Source organism: Armigeres subalbatus, unplaced genomic scaffold (assembly GCF_024139115.2).
Source record: "Armigeres subalbatus isolate Guangzhou_Male unplaced genomic scaffold, GZ_Asu_2 Contig204, whole genome shotgun sequence".
NCBI lineage: Eukaryota > Metazoa > Arthropoda > Insecta > Diptera > Culicidae > Armigeres > Armigeres subalbatus.
In genome coordinates this window covers 173,918-183,828 of record NW_026942880.1, presented here as the reverse complement: position 1 = coordinate 183,828, position 9,911 = coordinate 173,918, and the positions used below count along the sequence as shown (strand labels likewise).

Here is a 9,911-nt window from a genome sequence, read left to right as displayed (position 1 = left end):
GCAATTCATTTAGGAGTTCCTTTAGAAATTGTTCTAGGAACTCGTAAGGAGATATCTGACAATTCATCCTAGAGTTTTAGAAGGAAATGGCGGAGGAAATTCCGAAGCGAAAGCTGCGGGATAGAGAGAATCTCCTTTCAACAATGTTATCCCAAAGACTTATAAATAGATTTGCAATCCTTTTTGAACATTCCGAGGGATGGCTTCTTTAATGGAGGGCACGTCAGATCCATCACAACTGTAGGAAGTGTGTCCATCTACATGGGTAGAAATTTTAAAAAGTATTCCAAAAAGAATTTCTGAAAGAATTCCTTATGGAGAGGTCAGAATTAACCTTAGAAGAAGGAATTTCCAAAAAAAAATTACTTAAGAAATTTCCTAATGTCCTAAGAAGTTCATAAGCAATTCCTGAGAGGAATTTCAAAGAAAAATCTGATTTTTGAAGGAATTCCTGGAGAAATTCTCGATCAGATTCCTGACGGCATTTTTGAAGGTATACTAGAATAAGTTGCTTGGTGACTTATCGAATGAATTCCTTAATGTATTTCCTAGAGAATTATTCAAGGTATTCACAAAAAAATCTGTAGAAAATTTCGATGGAGCTCCTGTAGTAAATTGCCAAGAAATTCTTGAGAATATCCGAATATTCGCAATCTCGATATTTTGGGAGTTTTTCTTGGCATGAAATATATGAATTTCTGTGCAAATACCAATAGATATTTGTTCGGAAAATCTATTCAAAATTCCTTCGTAAATTCATTTCAGAATTCCTTCCGATATTTCTCAATAATTCATTTGAAAACTCTGTTCGACCATCTTTTCAGGTTATCTTTCAGTTATTCCTTCAAGAATCGAGTTGGAAATTCCTCCAGGAATTTCTTCGAAAATCTGTTTTAGAAAAGCCATCAGGAATTAATTTGAACATTCATCAAGATGAAATAATTAATATTGAGCGTCTTAGGGTCTTTTCAACCTTGTGATTTATCCAGAGATTCCTTCAGAAAACCCTTTGTATTTTTTCAGAAATTCCTCAAGAAAGTCCTTAGGAAATTTCTTTAGTAAACCATACAAAATTCGTGCAATTCCGGAAAGAATTCTAATTTGGAGGAAATTTTTAAGAGATTTTCGAAGAAATTTCCAACGTTTTTTGAGTATTGAACTTATTATCAATGAAAAAAAAACAGTTAAACAGCGGTATAAATAATTTCTGAAGAGATTCCCGAAAGAACACTTAAAGGAATTTTAAAAGAAATTTTCGTAGGTCTACATGATTTTCTGGTAGGAAGGAATGTCCGAAGGAATTCCTGTAGGAAATTCAGATAGAATTCCTGGAGAAATTTCTAAATAAATTCCAGAGGGAAATTTCGAAAGAATACTTATAAAATATCTTCCTAGTTTCTCCCTTCCTAGTTTCCGAAGAAATTCTTTGATGAATTACTGGAAGACTTTCTGTTAGAAATTCCTATAAGAAATTCTTGAAGGAATTTCTAAAAAAAAATCCTAAATAAAATTCCAAAGGATTTCTCCTGAAGGGATTTCCGAATGTATTCCTGTATACAGTGTCCGTAGGTGTCCGGAAATTCGTGAAGGATTTTCCATGGCTATTTTCTAAGGACATCCTAAACGAATTTTCAAAGGAATTCCTAAAACAATTTTCAAATGAATTTCTGAAGAAATTCCCAAAAAAAAAATTCTGAAGAAATTCCCAAAAGACTTCGTAAAGGAATTTCCGAAGCATTCCCTGAAGTAATTTCCAAGGACATTCTTGAAGGAGCTTTTGGAGAAATTTTGGAAAGAATTTCCGAAGCAATACTCAGCTATGTTTTCATGGGAATTCTTGGAGGAAGTTCTGAAGAATTAATTAGGGTAATTTCAAATTAATATTTAGAATTTTTTTTTCGATTTTTCTGAGGAATATCTTGAGGAATTCCAAACGAATTTCTAGATTTATATCCGAAGTACTTTCCAAACAACTTATATGCTGTAATACGGCAATGTCCTAGTGAAGAATGTAATGTAAACTTTTGCTGTGGAGATACAAGCTATAGCTATTACGATGTTCACCCCATCAGTCTGACTGTAGCTAGCAATTGTACAAAAAAAAAACCCTAAAATTCAAAAAAGCATGATATGCCTTGCTGCGTGAAGATTTTTCTTAGCTCAAAATTCTTCACGCCGATTCACGCCGCCGCCGCCGCCGACGAACATTGCTTACGGCGTGACGCCGCCGCCGCTGGTGTTAAAATGGCTTTACGCCGCCGCCGTTCACAAATACTTCGGCGCACAGGTCTAGCGGAAACGGGATGGCGACGAAACAAACGAAATTTAAAATTTCACTGACGGAAAGGAACACCTACAAAAACGATGGCACGAAAACTGGCACTGAGCTAATGAAAAAGAAATGGTCAAATGTTTCGTATTTCATAAAAAAAATACTTTTTTTAAAGTTTCGCATTTTTACCTTCGAACGCGAACGACGCTGCAAAATAATTGATTGCACGTTTTGACAGATACGCAAAACGCTTGCTGTGATCATGATTTCTGGCTCATGAATATGTGTGCGCGGAACTACGAAAATGGTAATTTCGGTCTCGCAATCATGATTCATAGTCATGATTTCATAAAGGAATGCAGCTTCAGGTTTAATGATTTACAAATCATGATAACGGGATCAGATTTGTTTCCGTGTAGGATGTAACCATTTGTTTTTTTTCGTACGGCTGAGTTGCCGAATAATATGCAATCAATTGTAATCAAGTGTCGGTCTTCCACCGTTATTAGTCGTCTGAGTACACGCGACCGCTTACGTAAGGCAATCAAACTCATCAAATGCTTTAGCCAATCAAGCCTGTGGCACAGCAGAGTGCGATTGATTCGCATTCTATAACAGCCCGCCCTGCATGGAGTGCGATCCTCTCGTTTAATAAACAATGTGTACTCGCTTGACTGTGGATATACAACAGTAAAGCACATGTGGAGATTGGACAAATAAAGCATCCGAAAGATATTCAATTTGCAAAAAAGAGAGCTAACCGCGGTGGAGGTTGGTACTCGGATTCTGATGGCTTTTCCGCAAACGTGACCTTTAAGTGGTCTTGTTGTGTAGGGGTTATCACGCCTATCTAGAGAGTAGGAGGATGAGGGTTCGAGTCCCTCCAAGACACGTGGATTCTTTTTCGCCAATTTTATATCAATTTGTCCATTTCGAAACATATGCTGTGCATATGCATATGGTTTTCGTACGGCCGAGTTGCCGAATAATATGCAATTAATTGTAAACAATTCAATTTTAAAAGATTTATTGAAAAGTTCCATGGTAAAAAATATGCAAGTTAATGATTTTGTTTTGTGTATGCAACATGCAGTGTAGTATTCTTTGGTTGTTTGTTTCCAAATGCCAAACGAGTACTGCATTGCGATGTTAATGAAACATTGATCACAATTCGAACGTTTATGACATCTTGATGCAACTTTTTCCTGCTTTGATGTTTTTCTAATGCCTTTGATGAAACTGAATAAAAACAAGGTGCTTTTAGGAAGATATTGCGAGTGCTACTTGGGTTACCGTTAAGCCCTATTCGTATCTCTTTTTCGCGTCGGGGTCTACCAAAAAATGTTTGTCCCGTTACAGTTGTGAAACATCGCCAAGGATGTCAACTATGTGAACATCAGCATCGTAAATAATTAAGCACCCTGAGTTCCCATCCTTTCCTACTGTATAATTATACAGTAAACTCTCCCCAACTCGAATTCTGGCATTCTGCGTTCCCTCCGTAAGTCGATATTCTTCAAGTCGTAGTAATTTTCCAATGCATTTTCACCTCGCTAATTCGATGTTGTCAATAACGGTTCACATGCACAATATTCAAGATCTCGGGACATTTGGCTGAACTCCATTTTGACCTAATAGTAAAAAATAAACTTAGATTGTTAGTAGTGAAAAGTGGTGTCAGGCCATTAGGCCGAAGGTCATTAGGCCGAATGGCCATTAGGCTGAACGGTCATTAGGCCGAATGGCCATTAGGCCGAACGGTCATTAGGCCGAATGGCCATTAGGCCGAACGGTCATTAGGCCGAATGGCCATTAGGCCGAACTAGCAAAAATAAGCAAGAAGTGCAAAATGAGAAGTTCTTTCTTCACCTCACCCTTTCTTCCTTCTCCCTTCTTGCATCTTCCTTCTCTCCTCCTTCCAACAAAATTGTCTTCTTTTTTGTCGTGGACAAAAATTTTCGGATCTTTGTCATTATTATCTCCGACAAAAACAAAGCTTTGTCGTTGGTTCTCTTTTGTCGTTTGTTTCGTATGCGCATCGACGAAAAATTGATTCCCTGCTCTTCCTTCTACCTTCTTTATTACTACTTCTTTTTTATTATTTCTTCTTTTTTCCTTTTTCCTCCTTCTTTCTTCTTTCTTTCTTCCTTCTTTCTTCCTTCTTCCTCCTGTTTTTTTTTGTTCCTTCTTATTTCTTATACCATCTTTCTTATTTCTTCTGTCTTCTTCCTTCTTCCTTCTTCATTCTTCCTTATTCTTTCTTCCTTTTTCCTTTTTCCTTCTTCCTTCTTTCTTCATACTTCTTCCTTCTTCCTTCTTCCTTCTTCCTTATTTCTTCTTTATTTTTTCTTCTCCCTTCTTCCTTCTTCCTTTTTCCTTTTTCCTTCTTCTTTCTTCCTTCTATTTTCTTTCTTCTTTTTTCTTCCTTCTTCCTTCTTCCCACTTCCTTCTTTCTTCTTCCTTCTTCCTTCTTCCGTCTTCCGTCTTCCTTCTTCCTTCTTACTTCTTCCTTCTTCTTTCTTCCTTCTTCCTTCTTCCTTCTTCCTTCTTCCTTCTTCCTTCTTCCTTCTTCCTTCTTCCTTCTTCCTTCTTCCGTCTTCCTTCTTCCTTCTTCCTTCTTCCTTCTTCCTTCTTCCTTCTTCCTTCTTCCTTCTTCCTTCTTCCTTCTTCATTCTTCCTCCTTTATTCTTCCTTCTTCTTTCTTCCTTCTTCCTTCTTCCTCCTTCTTTCTTCTTTCTTTTTTATTTTTCTTTCTTTCTTCTCCTTTCTTCTCCTTTTTCCTTCTTCCTTCTTTTTCCTTCTTATTTCTTACTTTTCACTTTTTCCTTCTTCCTTCTTCTGTCTTCCTTCTTCCTTCTTCTGTTTTCCTTCTTCATTCTTCCTTCTCCCTTCTTCCTTCTTCCTTCTTCCTTTTTCCTTCTTCCTTCTTCCTTCTTTCTTTTTCCTTCTTTCTTCTTCCTTCCTCCTTCTTACTTTTTACTTCTTCCTTCTTTTTCCTTAATCCTTCTTACTTTTCACTTCTTCCCTCTTCCTCCTTCCTCCTTCCTCCTTCCTTCTTCCTTCTTCCTTCTTCTTTCTTCCTTCTTCCTTCTGCCTTCTTCCTTCTTTCTTCTTCCTTCTTCCTTCCTCATTCTTCCTTCTTTCTTCTTCCTTCTTCCTTCTTCCTTCTTACTTTTGACTTCTTTCTCCTTTTTCCTGCTTCCTTTTCACTTCTGACTCATTACGCATTACTAACTTCTCACTCCCCAGTTCTCATTCGGCCTAATGGCCATTCGGCCTAATGACCGTTCGGCCTAGTGACCATTCGGCCTAATGGCCTTCGGTCTAATGACCTTCGGTCTAACGGCCTTCGGGCTAATGACCCAGCATCGTAAAGTGGGTAATTAGAAGCAAAAAGTGAAAAGAGAAAAGTGAGAAGTGGAAAGTGAGAAGTATGAAGTGAAAAATAAGAAGTGAGAAGTGAAAAATAAGAAGTGAAAAGTGAGAATTGAGAATAGAGAAGGGAGAGGTGCGTAGTGAGAAGTGTGTAGTGAGCAGTGATATGTGAGAAGTTAATAGTGAAAAATGAGAAATTCGAAGCGAGAAGTGAAAAGTGAGAAAAGAAATAGACAAGTGAGAAGTAAGTATAAGCAGTGAGAAGGAAGAAGTGGAAAGTAAAAAGTTAGAAGTGAGAAGTTCTTCCTTCTTTCTCCTTCTTTCCTCATTAGAAAGAAGTTAGAAGTGGAAATTGATAATTGAGAAGTGATTAGCGAGAAGTGCTAGGAGAGAAGGAGAGCAGAGAAGAGAGGAATTAATAGTTAGAAATGAAATCTGAGAAGAAAGTGAGAAGTGAAAAGTAAGGAGAAGAAAGTTACAAGTGAGAAGTAAGAAGTAAAATGTGAGAAGTAAGAAATGAAAAGTAAGAAATGAAAAGTGGAAATTGAGAAAAGAGAAGTGAGAAGTGCTCAGTGATAAGTAGAGTAGAGAGCAGTAAGAAGTGAGAAGCGAAAAGTGAAGAGGTGAGAAGTGAAAAGTGAGAAGTGAGAACTGCGGACCGAGGAGTTGTGAGATGTGAGAATTGAAAAATTGTGAAATTAATCCTTATTATTTCCAACTTCCTTCCTTCCTCTTTTTGCTACCTTTTGCCTTCTTTTTTCTTCTTCCTTTAGTTATTTCCTCTTTCTTCTTTCTTATTCTCTCTCCCAACTACCTTCTTCCTATTTCCTTTGCCCTTTTCCTTATTTCTTCTTATTTCCTCTTCTTCTATTAATCTTTTTTCTCAAAGTTGAAAGACTTTACTATTCCATTTACTTCTACTATAATCCCTTTATATCAACATATACGTATTTCGTTTTCAACTTGAAAGTATTTTGTTATCGACTGAAGAAGTTTTCAAGTAGAAAACGAAATACGTATTTATTGATCAAAGTGATTATAGTGGAAGTAAATTGAATAGTGAAGTCTTTTAACTGTGTAACATTTACCCCTCAGACGCTCAATATTATTTAATGACTTTTTTTTCTAATTCTATCTTCCTTATTCCTCATTTCTCCTTCCACATTTCCTCGTCCCTTCTTGCTTCTTTTTTTCTTCATTTTTACTTCTTCGTCTTTTTTTCCTTCTCTCTCCCTTCTTCTTTCTTCCTTATATCTTAACACTCACTTCTCATTACCCAGCATCTCGTTTCTCACATCCCAGTTATCATTCCACACTTCTTACCTCTTGCTTCTGTTTTCCTCACTACTCATTCCTACTTTTCACTTCGCAACTATCGCATCTCACTTCTCACCACTCACTTCTCATTTCTCATTTCTTTCTTCCCACTACTCCCTTCTCATTTGCTACTGCACACATCTACTACTAGTACTAGATTAGATTAGACTACTAATCTATTACTACTAAGTACTTACTTTCATTTCTCAGTACGCACGTCTCACTACCCTGTCACTTCGAACATCTAATTTCTAAGTTCTCACTTTTAATTGTTCCCTTCGAAAATCTCACTCCTCCCTTCACTTAAAATATAAACAATTATAACTATACGCCCAAGTAACTCTTTCTTCCAGAAATTACCGTTTCGGCCAAATGACCTTAAACCATATTTCTACATGCTGTGAAAAATATTTGATATTGTAATATAAATGTGCTCCATATCTTGGATACCTCCCTAATTCGATGGTCCCTTCAATATCGTGTAAACAAGAGTTCACTGTATTCCCTAACCTCGATCACACCGTGAGTTTTTCGGTTCCCCAAAACTAACATTAATGTATAAGAATCTTAAAAAAACTGTATTGAAGAATATGATTCCGGCTCCGTAACGCTGCACGACGAGTGAGCTTTCCAAATAAATAATAGTTTATAAAAGACGGAAATACCCCTTTTGTGGATATTATTGATATAACAGCATCATACCAATAATGGAACAAATGCCTTATATGATGAATACATATACTCTATGGTACAAGAATTCTGTTAATGGAAATATTATGCGTTGGCCCTTTAAACCCCATTGGTACTTTTTAGCACATTCCACTCAAAGTCAAATAACGAGCCGATGATAGCATCCGCTGTCTGGAATTGTTGCAGATAACTAATTTGTCCCATACAATCTAAATGATTCTTACAAATCAGATATGCATGGCTTCGTAAAAACACATCCACAGCGCAGCGTGTCTGTCCTGTGGAACAGAAACGTATCTCGATCACACATGACAAAGCGTACTCCCTCGGATGTCTCGGTAATCTAATTCTCTTATCATGTCCACCATTCAGGCGCGTGGAGTTCGCTTCGTTGGAGCAGCACTTGACCCAGTATTTTCGCGCTTCATTGGACACAACTAACTACGCTACAGACTGCCATAACGTCGCATACGCACAAAGTATCAACGGCATGTCGCCGGCGAATGATGATATAATCAATAGACCGGGAAGTCGTTCGACGACGACGACGACAACGGTGCAGTGAGAGGAAATCCAGCTGAAGCACTTCAAGTTCAGTCGGGAATAAACGGGACAAGTGTGAGCGCGCTTTTATCATCAGTTGGGGATGTAGCTCAGTGGTAGAGCGCTCGCTTCGCATGTGAGAGGCCCCGGGTTCAATCCCCGGCATCTCCAATGGGAATTATTTTGCCAATGCCAAACATCATCTGCGAGAATTGAGAAATTAAAATATACTTTATCTCAACATCATTGATTTTTTTTACCGGCACAGAAATTGATTTTGATAGTTGAGTGCAATCATCAACGTCAATTCAAGAGTCATCCAGCTTAGCACAATGTCGCTAACGCTACAACTTCGAATAATCCCATGTACCTATCTTCTCTTGTATATATTGCCATCGATCCCATTGCCTAGCACCCGATGATGGCACCAGGCAGAGTCAATAGTGGCAGCGGCGGTATCCCTAGATAGGGAATACATTTTATTAAATTTATGGACATTCATTACTGAACATTCTGTTCGGTTTGCTGCCGGTGCTGTTCGTTCGCCAAGAACCGACCGACCTCAGTTCCCAGCGCGTGACGCCACAATGTCTGCCAGGAATTTAACCCCATTCTTGCAAGCGAGCTCGCTCCTGCCCGTGCTATATAGCCCAACTGGCAAATGCGGGCACGATAGGCGCTACAATATATCAGATAATTGTGAACCCTACTGAACCAGATTCGGTTTTGTGTATTTTGTCAGCTTTGTCATTAGGTTTCGGTCGCAGAAATGAAGCGCTGGCTGTGATGTGAGATTTTTAGGGCGATTGATTAAATTTACGATCTGGAATGGAATTCGTTTTTGCACTTAGCTAGCTGATTATTGGCAACATGCACCACAGTCCTATTTTATATGTCATATTAAAAGTTCGCACTGGCAAAATATCAAATTATACGTTAAATGTGGAAAGAGACCAAGTCAACCAGTCAGTGTTGAAATCCATTAGCGTTGAACAAACTATTTTATCGTTTTCTCTTGAAAACTTTGTTCATAAATATGATTTGCTTTGGTTTGGTTTGGTTTGGTTAAATTTGGTTTGCTGTTCTGATTCTTCATCTCATAGTTACCATATAGTTATGAGCTGCGTGAATCGGAAAGAATCGAAAAAATTGCCTAAGTATCTATTATTTTGTGGAAAATTTTACAATAGGGAAAAGACTTAGGTAGGTTTTATTCTGATATTGTCAATTGGAGTTTTTTGTTGGTCAAACTTTCTAAAACTCAGCAACAAGATGCTTTGACATTTGCTTTCAATCCAATATTAAAGTCTAGTTGATATGAGGACCTTCTTTCAAATATTGACGATTATTATTATGGAAATCAAGATTCTAACAAAACTGTCTCATGATCATAAAGTGGTTATCGGAGAGGATCAATAGGCTGCGACTTAATTATGTAATTTTAATGGTTTAATTCATCGTTGAAATTGATTAACCTAAATACTGTACGCAGGTCTGCTTCTGATAGTGCTGCAGATATTAAGCTCAAAACATGTTTCAATTAGGTAATGGAATCATTACACGATTTCAACTACAAGCTAAAAACAACTTTCTCGGCAATGAGAGAAAAAAAATCCTCCACGTCGTCGTCAGCTTCCAAAAGTGTTTGCAAATATGCAAATGAAAACTAATGATTAGCGAAACTTTCTCCGCACACCTCAGCTTCACACTCTCA

The 9,911-nt window shown here is 37.6% G+C and overlaps 1 non-coding gene across 1 annotated transcript; it reads left to right on the top strand.

The window, feature by feature from the left end:
- Nucleotides 1–8,296: 8,296 nt before the first annotated feature.
- Nucleotides 8,297–8,368, top strand: Trnaa-cgc (transfer RNA alanine (anticodon CGC)). Its single transcript has one exon. It is a non-coding gene; the product is annotated as a tRNA-Ala (tRNA).
- Nucleotides 8,369–9,911: the final 1,543 nt, after the last annotated feature.